The 23,796-nt window shown below is 45.7% G+C and overlaps 1 long non-coding RNA gene across 3 annotated transcripts in view; it reads left to right on the top strand.

Moving 5' to 3' along the window:
* Nucleotides 1-23,402, top strand: part of LOC143693946 (uncharacterized) — a 45,692-nt gene extending 22,290 nt beyond the window's left edge. For all 3 annotated transcript variants that reach the window (XR_013182044.1, XR_013182045.1, XR_013182043.1), the window contains 3 exons: nucleotides 11,774-11,895; nucleotides 21,828-21,975; nucleotides 22,474-23,402. This is a non-coding gene — a long non-coding RNA (uncharacterized LOC143693946). The remainder of the gene's footprint in view (nucleotides 1-11,773; nucleotides 11,896-21,827; nucleotides 21,976-22,473) is intronic.
* Nucleotides 23,403-23,796: the final 394 nt, after the last annotated feature.

Here is a 23,796-nt window from a genome sequence, read left to right as displayed (position 1 = left end):
TGCAATTAGAAATTGCTTTGTGTGAAATAAAGTAGCTGTGAGTCATATCCAGACAAGTGAATTATCTGTGATTATTCAGCCAAGAAGGGAGCCAGTGGTAAGCAGAGGAATGTGCACACCAAGGGCTACACATTATTATTAGCATTTCCATACTATTAGGAAGCAAAAGGAGGAAAGCAGTGCCATATACTATGGCAGGGCTTATTGGGATGTCTGTATGTAAACATCCATGTGATCAAGTCCTCACGGGGAGGAACAGGTGATTTTCTTCTGATCCTAAGACTTGTGCATCCAAAGGACAACACAGAAGTGACATTGTTAGGTCTTCCTCTGTTTCTAAAAAGAAAAAAATGGGGTAGGGGAAGATACATATATATCTTTTAGAATTCTAAATTTATGTGAAGTAAATCTTGTCTATGAGGACTTAGCCTAATGGGGAACTAAGATTTCTTCAAAGGGGGACGGAAAAAAATAGATTTCCAGCACAGCCCTTGTTTGATGTATCTATTGGATCTGCTTCTTTCTGTCCTCTGGGAATGAAAGGTCATATTAAGGGGCCTTGGCTGTGCAGAAACAGCTGGGAAACCTTTTGGAGTGAGGGCTTACTGACTTTGTGAAACGAGGTGGCTTTTGCAGTGGTCTCCCAGTGTGTGTGTTATTTATTGCCAGGTGGGCAGCTTCCGAGCCGGGGCTGCACTCTGGGATGCGGGCAGGGGGCAGTTTGCATTTCCTGAGTGCCAGTGAATCAGCCAGTGACAGAGACAGTGACAGCAGGGGACAGTGTGGGCAGGGAGCGTGCCAGCTGCCAGCTCTGCACAGCTACACACTTGTTGTGGGAAGGGTGATCCCTTTTGAAGGTGTGCATTGAAACTGGAGGTCCTTCTGCAAGGAGAGAGGTACCGGGAGGAGACTGACAGCACTCGCTAAAGAGCATCTTCACAGTCCTTGGGGCATCGCTGCCACTGCCCAAAGAAGTTTGTTTTCCATCCATTGCAGAGAATCAGTTGACCCTTCCCCAGCCAGTCACAAATGCCTCCATCTGTAAAATGACAGTGAGAAATGCTTAATCTTCCAAGATGAATCTAAGAGATGCTTCTCCCAGGAAATGAACTAAAGGTTGCAGCTTTGCTTGAGCGATTGTGAGTCAGGTATGAGTCATTTCTCCCTTGAAGGGCATCTGGATGTGCTTTGCTGATAAACACACAAAGAGCACAAAGCCTGGGGTGAAAGGTTATCCCAGGAAGGAGAAACTAGAAAAAAACAAAAACCACAAAAAAACCCTCAGAGATATACCAGTGTACCCAGAACCTTCCTCTGTGGCCCACAGGATGAATTAGCTGTGGGTTTTATCGACATTGTTTCTCAACTTCCATTGAATGCTAACTTGGGAAAAGCTGAGAGGAGCCTTCTGTTATAATGGAATTTGGATATTAGTATTATATCTATTGTTTCTGTGGCTTCTGATTGCTGCAGGTGCATTGAACCCAGGGAAGTGGGAATTGTGGAAAAAGTACACCTTCAGCTATTTTTCCACACCAAAGCAAGGTGGTCTGAGTACAGATTAGAGATATCAGAGAGTGATAGCGCAGAGTATCTGACACCTCAGTAACTGATCTGTATGAAAAAATAGTCATTTACAGGAAATAATGTGGTACTGGCTGGCTTTCCAAAGCAATCATAAATTAATAAAGTTGGTGCAGAAACTGATGGCCAAAATTATCTGGCCTTGTGCTATGCAGATCAGAATAAGGAATCACAATATGTCTGCTTAATTTTAAAAAGATCACAGAAAGAGGCACTGGACTATAAAGAACTGGGTGTAAAATTTGTTTCCAGGAGCAAGCCACAACTGGTTTTAGATGGTCCTGTTAGCTCAGTGGTAATCCCTGCTCCCTCAGAGTAAGCTGGCTGCAGCAGCAACTAATTAGCATTAATTGTGCTTCATCTGATGGGGCTAATCCTAGCCAAGTGCAGCCAGACACCAATTATCATACATTGTCCTTCTGACCATTTTACTATCAAGCTGTTCCTTAGTGACGTACATTTCTTTATGGCACAGGACCTACAAAAAGCAGCCCAGCATCCTGCTTTAGGAAGCCACCGGAGTGTGGTCTGCAGGAAGAGCTCCCATCCTTTACCAGGCTGACAGATACACCAGGGAGGGGCCAGACAGGCTTGCCAGCACACAAGCCCATTCCCAAGTCAGGCATGAAGATGCTTCTTCCAAGTAGAGGTAGGTCAGGAGCAACTACTGTGAGCTCAACGTAATTGTGCTAATCAATCAAGCAATTAGAGGGATAAGGATGCTGGCTTGTGGGGACAAAGAAGTAGCTGGCCTTTTTGGGCTAATTATCAGCTGAGTTTGGGCTGGGAGTAGAGGTGGTGGGGAAGATGGACATAAAAATCTCTGATTGTGTCTGTGGCTTTAGATGTTGTGGAGGTTATGATTTTAAGATTTTAGGCTTATCCAGAGCCCACACTTTGCCATGTGGCAGAACAGGTACACTGATGGAGACGCAGTTTCTTCTGGCTGCTGCCTGCTTTGAGCTGGTGCTGGCAGATGCATGGAGTATCAGTGTACTTGTTTATTTGTGCTACAGGAGATCCCTGCCCTCTCCCCACACTGACTGAGAAAGCTCCAGCTCATCCCTGGGACCATTTCACATTTATCATCATGACAGCCAGAGGGTTGGATCACGTTTGGATCATCTCATGGCCAAACTGTCATGCATATCCCTGACCTGAGCAATCAAATTGTCTTCTTCACCAGCTACTCACAAACTGACTTTCAACTGTGGATTTGTGCCTGGCACAGCCAAAGTTTTAAAATCATCAGGAGAATGACAGGCCAAAATGTGACCAAGACTGAGAAGTTTGCCCTTGTAGTCCTGTGCCATGGCACAGATGAGAAATGCCAACCTTTTGAGGAGCATAAATCTGCATAGCCAGGATGAAGGAATAGCACAGAGGAGAGTCTGTTTGGGCTCAAGCATCTCTTCCAAAAGTGTTCTTGATTTAAGAGCTGAAGCATTTGCTGTGTCCCTTGAAAGTCATTTTATCTACATCAGTTACCTTGACTGGAAAAACACAAGCGAAGGAAGAGCACACCCTTCTTAAAGCAATAGGTATCACTCAATAAAGGACACACTTCTTTTTATCCTTCCTCAGGTCTGAAATAGAAGCAGCTGAACTTGAAGGCTACACCCAAGCTACTCAGTACTGCATTAGGTGTGTACTAGTGAGGTCACCTCTGCAAGAAAAGGTGTTTGATACCTGTGACAGAGGAGGGAGGAGAGAAGTGGAAGGGGATGTCTCTGAAGGGAGAGAGATCAGTGTGTCCTGATGAAGAGGGTTTTAATGGCTGCAGCTTTCCCTGCCTGGAAGTGAAAAGCACCTTCAGGCCAGACCTGCAGGGATAACATGTTAGCCTGCTCTGTTTTCTCCTCCAGACCTTGCTGTCACATACAGGCTTTGACAAAACAGAAGCAAGGCAGGCTGGAAAACTTCCTCAGAAATAGAAAAGTCAAGAAGTATTCTACTCAGAAAAAGGCTTCCCAAGGCTGGTGACGTACTTCAAGATAGTGAGTGATCGACCTCAACAGCAGAAGGGAAAAAACAACAAAACTATCTGTTCTTCCCTCTGGCTGGCTCCAGTGCCTTGGGAAATGGCTCTGCTGACTCATTCAGAAAGCAGTTTTCAAAACACGACTCCTTCTCTTGCATCTAGACAGCTCTTTTCCCTGGGAACAGCAGCCCACCTGCCCCAGTCAGCCAAGGCAGGCTGGGAAACCTGCCCTCTTCCTGCTCTTGACTGGCCTCTGGCTCAGGTTCCTTGGCACAGGCACCCTCCACTCCTTGGTCTGCACTTAATTCTCAAAAGCCCAGTTGCATAAAAACCTGGGGTCTGACGTTTGGAAGTTGCTCCAATGTGATGTTTGTCTCCTGTGCTCTAGGGTAGTAAGCCATGAAAACTAGTAAATAAATAGCTATTAAAAATATAAGGAACATTAAACAAAAGAGATTGCTGGTTCCCTTTTTTTTTCCTGCTAAACCATTGGTTTCTTCTATATGAAGACAGGAGCCTGGTGCAAGGTAGATCTAACTGCCTGCTTCAAACATATAATTTCTGTCCCAGGAGGTGGGTCTGTGCTGGTCCCACTGCAGGCTCTGTGTACACAGATGCATCGTGCTGCTGTGGGAGGCAGGGTGCTGACAGCATGGCATGTTGGATGGCCCTTTTTGTGTGAACAAATCAGGAATCCTTTATCTAGTTCCCAGCCAGAGGACAACACTATGTCTATTTTGTAGGTGCTAAGGAGTTTTTTTTTGCTTGTGGGCAGATCAGGGAAAGCTACTGGGTCAATCAGAGTATCAAGATGGCTGCGTAGGAGGACAGCCCAAACACGACCACATTTCCTCAGCGATCTCTCTTTAGTACCAGAACTCTTTCCACAGGGAACTTTTAGTACTAGCACCATTGCAGCCTTCCCCCAAACTGTGGTTGTGGTGGATGTGTGGGGAAAAAGCAGAATTTTATCCACATAGCTCTTGGCAGGGCTCACTCAGTCGTGAAGAAGAGATCTATGCTGGAGAAAGGACTGAACTCCTCAAGGTTTTCCCCAGAAATTGCCGTGACTTTGACTCAGCTGGAATCAAGCTAGCATCAGTAGCACCATTCTCAGAGCAACCTCACAGCGGTGAAACTGAGGAAATAGGAGAGCTTCCTGTGGGAGCTGCTTGGTGGCAGCTTGGGTGAAAGGGAGGATACACAGCAGTTGCCTCATCTGAGTGGCACAAGCAGGCTCTTGTGAGCGGATGTGTGAAGCATTTTATCCCTAGCCTGCTTCCCAGGAAGTCAATTATTCCTCCCCACTTTGCAGGGGGCAGGCAGCACATGCAGTTTCTGTAGACAAACAAAGGGCTGGTGAGCAAAGAGGACCTGGGGCCTGGGCATCTGTTTTACAGGAGATTGGATCAGATCTGAGGGCTGTGACTGGCTCATCTGCCTTCCTGGCTGGTGACAGCTGACAGCTGTGGAAGACAGAGGGAGAGAGGGAGGCTTGATGTGAAAAGAAAGGGAGCTGGAATTGCAAAAACACACTGATGATGGTTTTGCTAGGAGAATTCCAATTCCAAATCTACATGTGATGAATTAAAACCTGAAATGGTGTTTAGCAAACGCTGCTTGCCAGGCCAAATTAGCAGCCTCATTTGTTGCCGGTGGCAGCTCTTTAAAACTCTTAAAGATGGGCTCCTTTTAAAATGTGGCATAAATAGGATGTTTTCTCAACAGTAGCATTTCCTCGCTTGAGCATCACAGTAATTTCTGTCCCCTTTGCTCTCCCACAGCTGGTATACCAAAAGAAAACGCCAGCACAAAACCCAGCCAAGCTCCTTGGAAATGTAAATAGACCGGAACCACTGGTGTCCTCTTAACACAGCATCAATCACTGCTGGGTGCTGGAAGTGGCAACACATTTGTTGCAGTCCAGGCAGCCAGCGCGGGCAGCAGATGGAGGAGGTTGAAGACCTTGTAGCACTGTTTTGGAGTTTCTCTGCAGAAAATGGAGCACAGATGGGGTGTGCTTTGACCTGCTCACTCAGTAGCTGCAAAATCCTTGTCTTTTCAGTATTTATCTCTGGGCATCTCTATTTATCTCTGTGGCATGGCTTGGAAACCCTGCACGTACTCACTGCTCGTGCTGGTCTTTGTTGGCTGTTAGCTGAGCTTCCTATGGATTTGAGGTGAATTAGCAGACAGTAAACTAAGGCAGATCCTTATCTGCTGGTGGGCTCTTCTCAAGAAAAAGTAACCCATTTACTTTCTGCCAGCAGACTGTGTTTCCAAAAACAGTAGTTTTTGGAGACAGTTGCTGCAGGGGAACTGCAGCTGGTGATCAGCGCCACATCCATCAGCCAAAAGAACAGAAACAGATCCCTCCATTACAGAGGATTCCTATGCCACAGAAACTTCTCCCAGAAGGCAGAGAAACCTCAGAAATTAGTGAATGATGGGCTCTCCATTGGAATGGTGGTGTTACAAGATGATTTGGCCCGGTGATTAGGGGTTAGGGAGGCTTTTAGCCAGAGTATGTTCTGAGCAGTCAATACTGGCTTTACCAAAGAAAGAATAAGAGGAAGTCTGCTGGGAATTTTAAGGCAAAGGGAGAAATTATTTTAAGGAGAAAGGAATATAGTAAATACTGTGTTGTGCTCTAGTTTGCCTTGCAGGATGGCTCTCATTAGGAAATAAGTGCAGATGTGATTTCTTGGATGTGTCACATTTGTGGTGAACAGGCAACAGTCACATCAGTGGATGGAGCTTCACCTGGCTTGTTTCAGATTTCTCTTGGCCTGGTCTACATGATACACACCTGACAGCTTTGCTCTGTTGATCATTAAGAAGGTAGTAAGTGATCCTGATGGACACAGGAGGTTAAAAGGTGACTGTTTTGTAGGCTATACCAGAAAAACTGCTTTCAGAGATTGTTTTATTAGAGTAGTATTTGTTTTGGTTTTAGGGATGAATTTTGGGCTGTGTGGAGCAGGATAACACACTGTTATATTTTCCTGAGCACCTCATGTAGGAGCATGCCAATTCTTGGACGTCCTTGTGGGATGTTTGTTTCGCAGCCAATTTGTGTTTCAAAGCTTGCATTTTCCAAGAACATCAGGTGGTTAAATTAAGCAAGCCATTGTTTCTCAGGTTATTCTCTCTTTCATGCCACAGAGTAGCAAGGGGTGCATGACGCAGCTGCCTACAGGAACTGCTGAGGATTTGTAGTCACCAAGGCTGGCACATACTGGAGGGGATTATGGGTGTGCTGATGGTAATGGGACTGATGGATCAATCCAGCCCATGCAGAACCACAGCTCAGAGCAGGGAGTGATTTCTTCCCACTGTGGGAGGATGTTCACACCACCTCCTTCTTTTAAGATGTTTATCATATGTTGCCTCCAGGGAGGATGGTTGTGAGCCAGAGCCCAGCCTGGGAGCTGTTCTACATCCTTTTCTCCTCCTCTAACTACAGGTGGAGCTGAGGGGCCACTTTCTAACTTAGGAAATAGTTTGACAAGTCTTGCTGCCTGAAGTAGCATAGATTTCCTTTTCCCCTGATTTCCTCCTGCTTCCCTTCATCTCCCTTTACCAAAGCACAGTTTGGAGAGCTGATTACACACACACACATATATACCTACACACAGAGCAATATTATTTCACTGATTCTGCTCCCTGCATCCCACAAACTTCAGGATTAATGCAATGGAAATGGTGGGCAGGACTAGACATCTCAGGGCAGTGGCCACCATTGTCAAAAGAAGCCATGAGCTGGGCCAGGCCTTAAATCTTAAGGCCCATCTTTGAGGGTTCTGACCTTCAAGGACCAGCCTAGACCTTGCTGGAACCGGCAGAAGATGATATTACTATGAACTTGGGGAGATGCTCTGAGGTAAACAAAAAGCACAATGATGCTTGGGGGAGCACTGCTTAGCTCCAGAGAGCTGCAAGGCAGTGTTGATACCTGACTGTTGATACCTGACTGTTGATACCTGAGCTGCTCCTTGCCCATCTGTGACGGAAGTGCACTTTGATGTAGAGCAAACCCCACTGGTGTTTGCTAAACATACAGAAAACCTCAGTCTCTTGTGCATCACTCAGAACTATGTCAGATTTCCCTGCCACAGGAGTTAATCCATTCTTCTGCACACCTTCATGGATTAACAACCCATGGTAGAGCCTGAGCTGGATCTGGCACAGATGGGCTCTCTGTCCCTGTCCCTGACTCCTGCAGCTGGGCAGCTGCTGGCCCTCAGGGCAGCTGTCCCTCTTGAAGCTCCTCTTTTGGAGACAGGATAGCTCTTCCAGATGCAGCAGTGGGGAGCCAGGGAGGAGGCACAGCTTGGCTGTAGATGGAATTGGTTGTAAAGGATGTAAAACCAGCAGCACAGTTTACTTTCTGCCCAGAACAGACAATACACCTTCACCTTCCCACACAGTGCCACAGCCAAGGCTATTGTGTTCTTTATTATTATTATTATTATTTTCCTCCCCATTGTTAGGAGACACGATTCCATTGTTGTTATTTTTAACCTGCCGGTTCCGGAGCTTTAGGATGCTACCTGCCGACCCTCTGTTTTGATTCAAGTCATACCTTTCTCCTGGTGTCATTCCTATCACAGTGACAAGCCTGCTCCTGGAAACAACAATGGTGTATTATTCAGACTTTGACTTTGCAGCTGATGGGAGATAAAATTATAAAGAGGGGTAGGTGAATCATCTGCTCTGAAGCGCTGATGAATACACACGAGACGCTCAGATCGCAGCTCTGTGTGTTACAGCAGATGAGTGCAGAAAGGGGAGCAGTAAGAGATTCAGACAAATGCAGGGAAGCAAAATGGCCAAACATCCTGGTAGGAGGGTGTCTTTCCCACTCTCATGCTGGACTCTCCTGGCAGAACTGAAGCTTTATGGTAGTGCTTTCACCCCTTTTTTCTTTTTTTTCTTTTTTTTTTTTTTTGTCACTCCTGCCTTGCAGTGGGTTCAGTGAGAAAAGGGGGTTGCTGTGGCATGAAGATGGGGACCTTCTTTCACTGTGTGGTCACTGTCACCCACACCATGCAGCACAGAGTGTGTGAATGCCTGGAGAGTGGCATCAATAGAGGGCTTTGAGAAGAAGCTCCAATGCACATACAACCTGGGGAATGCACCAAAGTAACAGATCTTCATGTTCATTTTTAAAAATCCATAAAGTTCTTTCCCCTACATGTTAAAGAGATAGAGAACATACTCTCTTTTTCTCTACCAACTCTTTCCTTTGCTGCTCTCAACTCAAAAACCATGAAAATGTGCTTGCTTCAAGATCTTTTATGTCTGAAAAATTGAGAGGGTGGAAAGCTCTCTTGTTCTTTATTTTGCTTCACTTGGAGGACCTGGAAAACACAAAAGAAAGTACTTATTTGAATATTTGGTTTGGTTCTGTTTCTGTCCTTCAAGATGTGTCCTTCAAGCTTATGAACATGCTTTTTGAATTTTTATGGAGGAACCAGAGGATTCAGAAAATAAATCTACACTTTTCTAAGTGCCAGATGATATCTCTGAGGCATGTATCCTGCCATAACATCAGGAACTTCTTTAGCACTAGACCAGTGCCAAATCTCACCAGCTGGGTGAGAAGTCCAGACGGTGACCTGAACATGGTGTCTCCATGTGTTGTAAGAGATGAGACATTACATGCCAGAAGGCTCCTTCAGCTTGTAGGGTCAGGTCCAATAAAAAATGAGACATGGCTATGGCAAATAAAGCTTGTGTACTATTTAACAGGTGGGTGGGTGAACCATTGGCATGAAAAGTGAGGGAGACATCCTTCTGGTCAAAGTCAGCTCACCTAAGCTTTCCAAAATCCATAACACAGTATGAACCTGGCTATTTTTAAGGAGAGAAAGAAGGACCATTGACTTCATGCTGAGGTCTCATTTTGCTGCATTGTGGTTGAAGCAGGTGCTGTGGTAGAAAGGTCTGCAAACCAATATTGAGGCTAAATTGCTTGTTCATATGTATGGAGCAGTGTGAAGGAGCTGGATGTGTCAGTTGCTCTGTCATTTGCAATAATGTAAAGATAAGGGACATAAGAGATCTTCCTCCAGATATAAAAAAGGAATGAAAAGCATGAGGGTCTTCCCCTCTCCATAGAAATCAGCCCCAAGGCAACTGACACAGTTTCCTTTGGAGCAGTTGTGCTCTGCCCAGGCTGTACAGAGTACTCTGTTTCTGCAGGGTCACAGAGGCTCTTGGTATCCTTCTCTGTAGTCATTCAATAACTTCACATTTATTGCAAAACCACTATTCACATTCCATTAGACTGGGGGAGGGGAAGGCTGTGTGCAGCAGTAGCAATGTACATTGTCATGGTTCACAAACTCATGGTACTTGACAAGTGAGAGGAAATTGCATTTTTCCCCACTGTAAAGCAGCTACAGCGAGGGAAGGTATGAAATTAGTCAGTCTTAACATGCATTAATCAAGGAAAGGAACTTGAAGATGCCCTTGGAGAAAGACAGACTGAGAGACTGGGCCTAGAGCCTGTTTTTGCTGGTGGTACATGATAGGGAGACAACTCTGATCAATGGCTAGGTATGGGCAGTGGGTGAGAGAGAGTTCAGTAGCCAGTCTGGAGAGACCATGCTATCATAGAAACAGCTAAGACCCAGAGGCTGAGGAGGAGTTCAGCACTGGGAGCAGGAAGAAGGGGAAATTTGGAAACAGCAGGTCCAAGGAAAGCTTTCCTGAGCCACCTGGGATGTTGGTATCTTTGGGTTGTTCCCAGTGGGAGACCTCCCATAGGAAGAATTCATCTGGCTCTGCAGACTCTCTGCTCCAGTGCTGTCCCTGGTTGTGTGGATCTGCAGGTGATGGACCTGCCCAAGGTGTGTGTTCCCTGGTTGTGTGGATCTGCAGGTGATGGACCTGCCCAAGGTGTGTGTTCCCTGGTTGTGTGGATCTGCAGGTGATGGACCTGCCCAAGGTGTGTGTTCCCTGGTTGTGTGGATCTGCAGGTGCCCCAGTGCTGACAAACCTGCTCTGCACAGGACAGCACTGTGTCCTCCCCCCTGCAAGCACTGCTTTCTGCTGGGTGCCTGTGACACCAAGACACAGAGACATTCTGCTTATGTCACTGGGCTGGGGGAAGAAGTATCTGGAGAGAAAAGCTTGTGTTGTCCCCATTTCCCTGGGAAACTGGCTGGAAAATCCCAAACTGGCCTGAGGTTTAGTGCCTCTATAGTGCTGGGAATGCTGTTGGAAGTACAAGACAAGACAATTGCAAGCCAGCACAAAGACAGTGATAACCACTGTCCTCCATGCACAGCCAGGAAAGTGTTTTTCCCTCCAACTCTGCCTGCAGAATCACTGAGAGCTCACAAAAAAGCCAGCTTCATCCTTGCAGCCTCTTTTATTCAGTGTGTTATTCACCCTCCCACTTCGGCTTATAGTTGTGCTTGTTTTCTCCTGTGTGTTTGAGATCTCTGGGTGGACAACGATTGGGTGCTGAATACAGCTTTTTGGGTTGATGCAAGACTGATTTTATTCATGATATTTGAGGTGACTTCTTAGCTCTAGAAATATGAAATGGGAGTACAGCTCACCTTGCAGATTGTTGACTAAAATATTAAACAGTGATTCACCATTACTCACTGTCGCATCAGCTCATAAATTTAAAACAACTCTCTTTCCTAGCTTTTTTTTATTTAAGGAAAAATAAAAGAAGTAAAGCTTTATCATGCAGAACTATGCTAAATTGATTCTCCAGAGAGGTTAGCTAATAAACTTTTCACTGGATTCTGCCTCTTTACATTAGTTGGGAACTGAAGCAATCAGATGGGAAGAAATCTTGCTTTTCTATGTTAATAGAAAAAAAAACCAGGAGTTGTGACATCTCTGGCAAAAAAAAAAAAAAAAAAAGAAAAAAGTGAAAATGTGAATGCAATTGTCCATTATACTACTTAGAAGGATGAAAATAACAACTGTGATTACAGGCCACAGGAAATAAGAAGGTGCTGTGAGTTGTTTCTGGGGTCTCTATTAGTCATTAGCCATTGCCCAGGAAACAATTTGTATCCCCTGAAATCCTCATTAAAGAATTGTCATGGATTTCTTCCTCTAAACTAGGCAGGTTCTTCTTTCCTTCAGCAAGCCTGTGTTCCCTAGGCTGAGCACTTACTGTTGCTGGGCATTAGGGGAGCTCTGGCACATATTTTCCTATTTGTTTTCACTTTACAGTAGGTTTGGTGTCTTGCTGTTCAGAGTGCTGTGGGGAGTGAATATGCTGAGTGGGAAGCAGTCCTGGCCCAAAGATTGTGCAGCCAGAGGAGAGACTGCAAGAAGACACCAAGATTACCAAGGTGAGTGGCAAACCTAGAAATCTGAACTCCTGGTTCTCAAGCCAGCACTCCCTATGCATACACCAGGCTGCTTAATTTCACTTCCCTTGGAAGGGGAGTAAGGCCCCTCTCCACTGATCTCAGCTGCTCCTGAGAGCTAATAGTTGATTTTGCCCCTGGTACAAACCACCTCCCATACACAGCCAGGGCAGGTGACTTACCAGTGTTTGTGCCTTCTGAGACTCATCCAGAGGTCTCCCATGGTTGAAGGAGTGCCTGCTCCAGAAAGAAAAGTTGATGAGGGTCATCCAAAAGGACGGAGCCAGGCCCTTCTCAGTAGTGCTGAGCCATTTGACAAGAGGCAACAGGCAGAAAGTGATGCACAGGAATTTGCACTGAAACATGAGGAATAACTTCTTTAATGTGTAGGTGAAACATGGCCCAAGAGATGTTGTGGAGTCTCTGTCACTGGAGAACCCTCTGGACACAATCCTGTGCCGTGTGCTCTGGGATGACCCTGCTTGAGCAGGGAGGTTGGACCACATGAGCCACTGTGATCCCTTCTAACCTGACCCATTCTGTGACTTGCAACATCTCTGCTGACTAATACCAAAATTCAATGATTTTGCTATCTTGTATCATCTCTCATCAGCTTCTAGTGGTTGTAGCACTTACTTTTTAATGTCAAGTAGAAAGTGAGCTCCATTTTCAGTGATTATTCTGCTTCTGTGAGTGAAAGCTAGTGGGACCATAAGCATCTCTGGGCTGCCAGAATGTTGTTTTCTCTTTCTTTCAGCCAAATAAAAGCAGAGACAGCCTAATAAAACAGCATTTCATAAGACCTTGACAGTGATCAGCAAACAATTCTGAAAAGGAAGGATGGCAGAAAGGCACTGGCACTAATAGCTTTGAATCGTAGCAGTGAGATGAAGAGTGAAAGCTCCTCCTTTTTGTGCTGAAGGAGAGAGGATCCCCAGCTTGCATCTGCTCTGGGGTCTTCCTGACACTGGTTCCTGTCCCCAGCAGGAGTGAAGCCAGAATGCATCCAGAGAAGGCTCTCAGGAGTGATGAAGTTCTGCCATGAGACTGTTGTTTTCATTGTGTTTGTCTCAATTGCTCTCTTGTAATGAACCTTGCCCAAAAACCAAGTTTTATGATAGAGTCCCCATGTAGTCTGTTATCTCACCATGTCCTTAAACTCCATGCTCATTCTTCAGCACAGGGTAGGCATTCCTGGTGCCTTTGCAAAGGTTGGATGGAACAGGTTCTCTGGCAACCCTGGGAGGCAGAATTGGGATCATGCTGCAGAGTTCTCTTGGTGCAGCCTGGGCCTTGCAGTAAGCGTGATGTGGAGTTTTGGAGAGGGAGAAAACACCACAGACCTGAGGCTCAGGCTCTCCAGGGCCTCTTTCCCAGCTTCTCAGGTGAAGATAGGCTTTAATATCACCCTTGTTTCTGCCCCAGCTCCTCTTTGCAAACCATCACTGTGCTGGCGCTGGAGATGTTTGGAAGAGGAGCATTGCCATGGGCTCCCGGAGAAGTTGCCATGCTGTTGTGCTCACATCAGCTGCATCTCTCCTGGGGGTGAGTTTCCCTGTTTCAGGGGCTGATCACATGCAAGCACCCCTGGAGCACTGAGCTCTTGCAGCCAGGGACTTTGGGTGCTGACCAGCATGAGCGGAAGAGGGCAGGCAGTGGTTGTGCCATGTTGCCCACTTGCACCTGCACCAGCCTTCATGGTAGGATGTTTGGGTATGCCATGGGTAGGAGTTTGAGAGCTGCTGTAGACATTGTTTGAGGGAAAACTGCCTGGAGAATGGTGTATTTGTCCCTTGGATGTTGGCTATGACAGGAAAAGCACATGGTTCTTCCCTTCCTTGTGCTCTCTGCCCTTAGACACCGTGGCAGCCTGGGAACAGCCAGGATTTATTCTGGTGTCTTAGCCTGTGTTGTCCTGGTGAAGGGTGAGTCCTATTCAACCTTTCTGTCCCTTCAGGGTTCCTGTGAAGATTTCCTGCTTTCTGCCATAAAGGGGGCCAAAAGTGCTTAAGGAAATGGCAGTTTCTGAGGCAACCACACTTAACAATTTCATCAATTAATCAAGAGGAAGCTAAGGAAGAGAATGGGAAGCAGATGCTCAGAGCAGGACAAGGCTATGAATGATTGATGCCATCTAAGAGACAAGGCAGAATTTACTCCAGGAGAGACCTCAGCCTGGGGCTGAAGCAACTTCCTATGCAAGAGTTCATTACTGCAAAATGATGGCAGGGAGCCAGGAATGGCTTCCTAGGTGAATGTCCGGTCCAGTGGTTAGAAAACGATGAGGTACACTGCAGAAATACAGGTTGGCTCAGAAAGGCACGTGAAGACTCACAGAGAGATGGAACAGAAATCATATACTGATTTTCCCTACCATGTGACAGTTCTGTTGAACCTAAGAAAAATTGGATTTTTGATGTTCCCCAGTCAAAGTTACAAGTAGGTGTGATCTTTTCAAGATGTTAATATCCTGCAGCGTTTGTGGTCATGGTGTGTTAGCTGACCTGAGTGTTTGCTGTAGTCCAAATGCCAGACTGCAGCACATGCATCCAGCAACCAGGACTGCCCTGAAGCATTGCCTATGTGTGCAAGGCAACTGAGGGAGAGCTTGGATTTCTTCTGGGTGTCCATGGTGGGAATAAAGGCTGTAGAGGTCTTAACCAAAGGTATCAGATCTTGTTCAAGCCCTGCTGAGAGCAGCAATGACGAGGGGAGGAAATCAGGCAATTATTCTCCAGGTTATGGTGAATCTTTGCTCTTCTCTTCCAGCTTGGTTGGAATGATAATGAAAAGGTCTTAAGGATGAGACAAGGAAGTGAAAAATGTCATGATGAGATAGAAATTTTTCAGACTAACTTTGAATCCATGCTTTTTTTCTTTGCTTTTAAAACATATTTTCTACTTTTTTTTTTTCCGTGCCTTTTTTTATATTGTTCTTTCAATTTCCCTCCACATTTAACAATCCTACCTTTTTTTTATCTTTCTGGTAGAAGCAACTAACTGAACCAAATGATGAAAACAGGATTGTTAGCATCCCTTCTGTATGCAGCACAGCTTTTCTCTATATGAATTAATGTGACACTGTATTCTTTCCTTAACACTTTCATTTAAGTGAGTGCCAGCACAGACCTTTTGCATAAATCAGCAAGAGAAAACAAACCATCTCTTGCTATAACCATTTGTTCCTTTTACCTCAGTAATAAATCCCTCCTGGGAATAAGGAGTTAATGTAATTTATCATTGATCCTTGTAATGCACATTGTAGTACTGTATTTCACATGCCTGGAGTGCATCTTTTGATTAGAGCAGACATCAGCTTTCTGCTTGTAAAAGCAAATGAAAATATGCTCTCAATGGCAAAGTTGAAATGAGTATTAATTGCATTAAATAATCAGTGAGTAAAAGGGCAAGATTCCAATAATCAAAGTGTTCCTAAGGAAAAAAGCTAATCAGAAATGTTAGAACCAGATTAAATTTGTTGTCTTTTCTAGGATGGATTTATTGTCTTTAATGATATCAGCCCTGTGGCTTTTCCTTTTCTGATACATTCAAAAACCATTAAGTACACATGCCAGCTTGCATTATGGGTACCTGAGATATAAGACATTTCAGCCTTTGATTTCTTTAAGTTAATTAATTTTAGGCCTTTTCTTTGGTAAGAAGTTTCACACAAAACAAACAGGATTAAGCAGCTTTTCCAAAGCAAGGGAAACCCTGAGTTCTTCCAGGTGCAGTTTTCTGCCAGTTTCAGGGATGAGCAGGGGCATGCATCTTTCTGCATGTGTCAGGTCAGGCTGGTGGTCCATGATGGTTCAACGCTGCATGTATGTCAAGTCTGTGTCAGGAAGAGGAACAAAATGTCAGGGCCTCAGCCAGGACAATTTTCATGAGCAATGGCAGCCTCACTCTCCCCAGGTACTTCCCAGTGGCCCAGAAGGTCTGTTCTCAGGAATTCTTTTCCAGGTGGCAACTCAAGCTTTCAGTTGGAAAGGGATGGTGTAAGGAGCAAATCGATAGGCTCAGGGGTGTTCCTTAGATGTGAGATGTTGGGAGGTTGCTTGCCTGAGTTATGGCCTCTTTTACTGTGGGAGCTCAGCACTTCAGTTGCCCTCCCTTGCCTCCCCTGATAGTGTCTTCCACCTGGCAAGCAAGTAAAGAGGGAAGTGAGAAGATCAGAAACCCAAAAAATGCCATCAGGCAGATCTTCAACCATCCTGCTCAGCTGCTGTGTAAACCTTGGGGAAGACATAAACTGGGCAAGGGGTTGGTTCTTCCCCCAGCCAGTGTGTTGCCCTCGAGTCTGTTCCCTTATCTGTGGGTCAGGATTGAGTGATGGCCATTTCCTAGGACGACTGGGGAAGACATTCAGTGAGTAAAATGACAATCCTGAAGGAAGTCTTACACCAGCCTGTGAGAGGCACCTACAGGGAACGTCAGCCCTCCCTCCAACCGAGACGATGTCTCGGGTGATGACCCTTGTTGTTGTAACTCCTAGGTGCACAGTAAAAAGATTTTGATTTCTTTCCACCTCTCTCACTTTCTAACATCCTGCTGAGATGCAAAATGCATGACTTTTGTATTGGTCTGCTGAAATGAGAAATGGCATGGGGTAAGTGCATTGAACATCAGACTGAGTGAAGGAAGGGCAGTTAGGTGTGTGGTCTCACCCATAAATAGTCTCCAGAAGCCTGACTGCAATCAGACACCACTTTATTAGCTGGACTGTGCTAATTATAAGTCAATGCAGTGGGAGAGTAAGGAGAAGGAGTGATGTGCTCTCTTGGGCACTGAGAGCCTTGTGAGAGGCTTAGATTCCCTTTAGCAGCAAATCTTTGTGTCACATTTCCAGACCACAGAAGCTGAAAGTCCTTTGTGCACAGGGGAGAATGCTAAGGGTCAGCTGTGGTTAACCTGCAGATAACAGGACAAAAGCAAGTATATGTCCATCTGAATAGACTGCAGAGTCAATTACACCCGTGCTGAGGGCTTGGCTCATGCTCAAAACCGGGGTGTCACAAGAAGGGGTGACAAATGCACTGCAGAAAGTTGATGTGCTTTGCTTTGCTGTGTGCTGCTTTTGTGGATGACAAGGTTCTCAGAGGAAACTCTTGTAATCACAGCATCAGTGTAAAGCCCCTCCTGGCCAGCAGTGGACAAACTTGGATTAACTCTGGCATAACCAAGGTCAGAAACAAATCAGAGGAATGCGCTTGTGTGCACATGTATCCACCATTGGTATGACCAGGAATACTGCTCCAAAATTGCTGAATTAAGTAAACTTCTGGAAACTCTCTGATTTCCTGAGAGAAGTGATCTGTCTGTATTTCAAGTTGTTTCGGGTTTTTTTTTGTTGTTACTCAGCAGCACCTTAAAAATATTGATCCATTTGTTGTGATCAGACACTAAATGGCTTTTTAAATTAAAGAACAGTGGCCCTGGACAGGTGCTCTTCATAAATCAGAAGACCTGGTCTTTGAGATATGTTAGATGCTGCTCAATTCTGAAAAGTCAGGAAAAACAACCATGAGAGAGCCATTACAGTGCCTGCACATTGCCTGCATGGGTGTGGACTGCCAGCTGGGAAAGCCTTTGGCTGTGGTTCTGCACAGAGTAATGAACTGGGCAGCAGTTTGGTTTCTTTGCCTGAAAGAGATACACTGGTCTGATTGCAGAAAGGGGCACAGGTACTTCCTTGATATTTCCATTTAAAAGATGGGGTTGATCCTTAGGAATACATTATTCACTCAAGCAGCTATGTCCTTGGTGCCTGCCTGGCCCTGGCTTGATGTACTTGCAAAATTGCAGCTCGGATGAGTTGCTTCTTTCCCAGAACAAGGTGAGGCAAAATGATGGATTAAAAAAAAATCTGACATCTTCAGGACTCTTTCTGCTTTGAAGCAGTATGTGCTATTTGGTAGAAGAAAGTCAGCTCAGGGTCATGCTTTCCTAGCTCTAACTAGGGGTTGCATTGATCAAAGCTATATTTTTTTTTTTTTTTTTTTTTTTTTAGTCAAAACCTCCTTCTGTAAAGCATCAAGCAGAGAGTCTGAGTGGGTAAGTCTGCTCAGCTCAGACCACATCTTGATTCTGAATGTTTTGGGCAGAGCAATTCCAGAGTGGAAGGGACTGAAGGAACTATGGGTGATCATGGACACAAAATCAGTCTCAGTACTGCTGTAACTAATTCAAAGGAGAAATTTTCTGTTGGCTTCTGCTGAAGGGAGGTGATGGCTGGGGCAGATACTTGCTCAATCATGGTCTCCAGTTTGCAAAAAAGGGCATTTAAATAGATGAGATGAGTATCAATGGAGCCAGAGGAGTCCTCAACTCCTTCACCCATGGACTGAACTCTGCTGACCTTTTACAAGTAGCCAGAGGAACTAGCCCTGCTGTGGGCTGTGTTTCAGATGGTGAGGAAAACAAGGGAAACCAACTGTATTCCTGCAAGAGGTGAGGATGTAGTTGCATCCTCTGGGGACCTGCTTTCCTTGCTGCAGGTGAGCCTGCCTCCCTGATGGGAGAACTGAGGTCTGAACTGAATGGAGGTCTGCTCTCTCCTTCTAGGGGAATGTGTCTTCTTATCATTTTGCAAATTATCTTCTCTTTCCCAAGGAAAAGCCTCCCATTCAGCTGTGCCTTCAGAAAGAAGAGCAGTGGAATGATGTCTGAAGACAAGATGCTTGTTAGCAGGGCCACTGGTCCTAACAAGAGTCAGACCAGCTTAGGAAAGTTAAATACAAGTGCTCTATAAGCTTGGCTTTCCTAATTAGAACTGGATTGTGAGCTTAGTTGTGAACCCATCCACATCTCTGTCTTGGCTCTGGCTGTCCCAGCTTGCAGCACTGCCTGTCTGTGGTTCAGGTGAAAGAGCAGTCAGGGAATACTCCCTGGATGGATAGACAGACAAGAGAGTTTAGTTGTATGGATGTAAATTCTGCTGTGCTACTCCAGGCCAGAGAGGGAACCTTGGCCCACATTATTTCCCAGCCCAGATAAAGCTACTCAGATTTCAGCCCATGGTCAAAACCTATTGAGGCAGTGATGTCTTTGAGGCACACTACAGAGTCAGCAGAGCATCACCTCCGCTGCTGGAGAGATGAGCAGCAGCATTTCCAGCATGCTGCAGTCCCTGGGGAGGGAACTTTGGCAGCTGAGACATGGGGAGCTGCAAGTGCTGGTGCAGGGTCCCATGTGCCATCCTCTGGAGGCCCACCTTGGTATTTGAGTCAGAATGACTCTTCTTTCCCTTTCTGAGTCACCGCCACTGTCTATTTTTGGCTTGTGCTTTAGGAAGAGTGGGTTGATGAGAATGAGATAAAGAGGTCAAAGCTGGTACCAAGGGGTGCATACCAAAATGTTTGCTGTTGCTGGATGAGTCCCGTTGGGCTATACATTGACTCTGCTGTATATAGTTCTGGGAAGTAGACTGAGGCAGGAGTCCAGCACTGCTTGGGTTCACTGAGCCCAAAGGATTGGGATGGGGTTGAGATTGCCTCCAGTAGTGGAGATTTTTCAGGTGCCCTGGTGCCCTGCCTGTGAAATGCATGTCCCTGAAATAGTCCCAGAGCTCAGCCTTTGCTTGGAGAAGACCTGAGGGAGCCCAAGAAAAGTTCATCCTTTGCTCTCTGGCCAGAAGATGACTCTGGAATGAGGGGCCTCTACTGTTAAGTCACTCCTGGAGGAAATGGCATCTATACCTTAGAACAGCGCAGGCACAGGTTTTAATCCAAGTACCTCATCTCCTGAAGGGGTTCAATTCTTCCCTCCTGGATATCAGGTAGGGAGAAAGATTCCCCATCTGGAAGGACCTGACTCTGTCCATGGATTTCACAATACTGAGCTTGAAGGAGATGGCTGAAAGCAGGTGGGAAGACTCCCCATCACCCTGGTGAATTAAGGGGCAGTCCATTTGCACTGAAAGTTTTGGAAAAGAGGAGGTTCTGGGATCCAGCCTTTTGGGGAGCAGGCTACAGACTCTCTATATAAGAAGTGTTACTGATGGTGTTTGAACTTGAGCTGATGGCTGCTGTACCCTGGCTGAGCACAGACTGCATTAAAAATGGCATTGAGAATAATCTCCAGGCAGAGGAAGATCTTTGTCCACTCAGAGAATGAGAGATTGCTTCTGATAAAGACAGACCTTAATGTGGGGGCCAACACAGCCTTCAAAGTGGTGGTCACTGGGGCTTCCACTCTGCTCCTGTGGGAGGGAGCGGAGAGGAAGTGAGAGTCATTAAACAATCTATCATTTTAAAATTAAGTGGTGTCTCCTCAGTTCACAGGGGAGCTTGGAAAGTAATTTACCACCAATAAAAAGAACAGAAACCAGCCCTGAGAGAGGCAAACCTCTGAATGGGCTCTGCTAATGCTCTCCAGCTGTGTATGCCATGGCCTTGGTGTTTGGTGTCAGCAGGGTCCTCTCAGGGTGTCACTACCCTGTGTTCACTCCAGAGCAACCATTTTATCTCTGGATATTCCTTTACACGAGCCAGATGAAGAAACTGTGCACATGAGCTGCCCCCTCAAGAAAGGGGACTGAAATTGTTGTTAATTAGGCTAGAACAGTAATGAAGGAAGGTGGCTGAACGGTCTGAAAAACACAAAAGGCAGAGCTGAAAAATATCAGGTAAGGCACAAGGGGAAATGACTGATACATCATGGCTAAATGGAAGCCAAAACACCCCCTAACATGCACAGGGTAAGGTCCTGCAAAAGACACCCCTAATTTATTAATCTAGCAGAAATTATTCTTTCTAATTTTAGCTCAGCTTTGCTGCCCTCACGTGATGAGTGTTCCTGTGTGGGAGTGCACTGGAACATGGGGAAGCAAATGCTTGCTGGAGGGGTGGCTTTCAGGCAGTGGCTGTGACCCAGCAAGCAGTGTTCCTGGGCTCCCATCAGGGCTCCACACCTCAGCAGGCTTCACTGTGCCCCTGCTGCTCTGTCCTGGAGCTGGCTCTGGGGAACAGCATGAGCCTTCCTGTCAAGAAACAAAGGGACAAGGGGGTCTGTGCATCTCAAGATGGATTCCCCATCACAGTAAGGGAATACACAGGGACTTGTGCTCTCACAGGACCAGTCAGGCATTGGTTTTATTGGAATAAGAATTGATGTTAGGAAGAAGGAAAAACATTTATGTTCCGTGTCAAAAGTGTGCAATAGGAACACAGCATGCCAAGGCAGGAGCCCTGTCCCCAGTGCAACATACATCTCCTCTTAATTAAATCTCCTGCAGCCAGCAAGCCCCATTCAGTCCCAGCAGTGAGCTGAGGATGATGTATGAGCTAAGCCTTTCCTACCCACCCACGCTACACATCTCTGCTTGCTCTGTACTGGTGGGCTGCTCAGGATAATGGCAAAGCCAGATGCAGGGAGAAAGTCCCTCCACTGGTAAACAAATTATTTACAGTATTTTTTTTTTTTTAGATCTGCTCCCTCCCTGCCCTCTTGGAAATATTGAGCATGAGGAATTTCAGTTAGGAGGTTTGAGAATGACTCCTACAGCATCTGCACAGCTGTATCATCCACAGCCTGTAGGAGAATGTGTGTTGCACAAATGGTTCCAAAAATGGAGAGCCAGCTGATGTGCTGTGGGTCTATAAGGGGTCTCTGAGCCAGCCAGTTACCTTCCCTGGAGCTTCCTATCTGTCAGAGAGGCCAAGGTCTTCACCTGCCTGTTACCTTACCTTTTAGAGTACCAAGCACATACCAACTCACAGGGAAGGCCAGAAAACCTGGCCTGAATTTTGAAGCACCACTGTGTTTTAGAAATCATCCCTTCCATTTGATGATGAGCAGTGTTGTCCTGAGGTGGACAGAGCATCCTGTGTCCTGGAAGAGAAGTCAGGAAACAGCTGAAACCTTTTTTTTTTTTGTCAGTACTGCAACCAAGAAAGTAAATTTCTCCTTTTCAGGGGTCAAGTGGTATATAGCAATGGCTCTGGTTCTTCACTGTCTTCTCTGGCTGCTTATGCAGTTTCTCCTGCCTGTGTGGGCAGATGCATTTGCAGGGTGGTTTCAGCAGGACTAGGCTAAAGATCTTCTGCTTGCCAAAGTCTGCAGGTGAGTCTTTGCTGATTTTCATTCATCTTCTTTACTCTGTTCCTAATGGAAGTGTGCTTCTCACAGGGTGTAAACAGCATGCCAGGTGTTTCGGCAAAGTTAAGGCAATTAATTCAACCAATCACTCCTGCTGCCCAAGCAATTTAAGACAGTTCTTCACTTTTGCTATTATTTCCTTGATCAAGAAAAAAGATTTTTGTTCTCCAAGAGAATGGAGAAAGAGAGACTCAGGGAAAGGTTTGGGGAAAGAAGATTAAAAAAAAAAAGGTTTAAAAGGTTACCCTGGTCCTTCTTTTTGGATTAATCCACTGGAATTTAACTCTTTCCTTCCAGTGAGGATTTTATGTTAGCATTAAAATCTGATTTGTTCAACTTTTTGAGTGGCAGAAGGAAGGCAGTGTAGCACACATACATCTCCGTGCTGTAAGATCTCAAATCCAAATTTGATGAGATTTGTTGCAATGAGGCATTACTGTTTTCATGCTTGCTTCTTTTCAGCAGGTGCTGGAACAGGACAAAGCACCATTTCTGAAGGTTATGATGGGACTGTAGAGACTGTAAAGACCTGAAGAGAATGAATCATCCACGCAGCTTATACATCCATCCTGGGATGAGATGAAGCCCATCTGGAAATAGCTACATCAGCTCCCTGAGTTTGGATGCATGCATGTCAGATGATCCATCAGACACAAGGGAAAAGGTTCATAAGCAAATCTAATGTTAAAGACTTAGACCTGTCACACTGGCATAGCAATCTAGGTTTTGGCTTTTCTGTTTTCTTTCTCTTTTGAAAAATCCATCAGCTGTAAATGTTGACTCCACTGATGGGGGAAAAGATAAACAAGGCTCTCAGCCCTGGGAGAAATCTGCCAGCCTTGGGAAACTTTACCTCAATGCCCAAAAAACCCATCACCTCTTCATGGAGGAAAGGTACCACCTGGTGAGCTGAAAGCTGAAACAGTGTTAGAACCAGGTTTGTGATCTTGAGGCTTTTTTGAAGTCGATCCTTTTTCTTATGACAAAGCCAAAGATTTGGCGTACATTCCCAAAACTAAACCCCGGTTCTGTACTCGCAGCACCTGGGCAAGGTGGGCCTCGATGAAGGCCAAGTTCAGCCAGGAGCAAAGATCATCAGTCAAGTTCCTGGTCAAGGAACTGGCCTAGGTCAATTCAGGAGGCCAGCCTGCAGATGAGAGCCCAGACTCACAGGTCTGTGGCCGGGAATGGGCATATCTGTGGCTGAGCAAAAGCATAGCACAGCTTAAACAGGAAAGGAAAATCCAGGGCTGTGCTGAAATGGAAGCACTGGGTGTGACTGTGTTTATATGCAGTCAGGGCCTTGAAAAGTCAGGAAACTTGGTTCACAGCCCTCTTCGTGGGCAACTGGACCATACTGTTGAGTTAATAAACCAGGAACTTGAAATCAAGTGCACTGAATTTCTGTATTTATTGACTTGAAATATTCAAGTTGGACCTTCTCGGTAGGTCCCTGGGAATCCCTGTGCAGCTGGATGGCTGCAAAGCCAGGTGAGTCATTCCAGTGTAAAAGTGATCCTTCTATGAGTTTAGCTGAAGGACAAGAGAAACTGTTATTGATTTTTTCCTTATCCAGTAATTGTGGAAAGTACAGAGCATTCAAAAGGTGCTAATGAGCACTGATGGAAGGCTTGGTGCTTATGCATCTTTCTTTGGAGAGGAGAGTATGCTTCCTGAGAGCCCTGTGCTGGCTGTCAGTGGCTAAAGAGACCTGTGCTAAAAAAAGATATATGCAGATTTGGAGGAATTGTGCTTTTCCCTTTGTGTGGTTTCCAGCAGGAAAGA

This window comes from Agelaius phoeniceus, chromosome 4, assembly GCF_051311805.1.
Source record: "Agelaius phoeniceus isolate bAgePho1 chromosome 4, bAgePho1.hap1, whole genome shotgun sequence".
In the NCBI taxonomy this organism is placed as follows: Eukaryota; Metazoa; Chordata; class Aves; order Passeriformes; family Icteridae; genus Agelaius; species Agelaius phoeniceus.
Note: the sequence above shows the minus strand (reverse complement) of the source record. Positions and strands in the feature narration are given on the sequence as shown.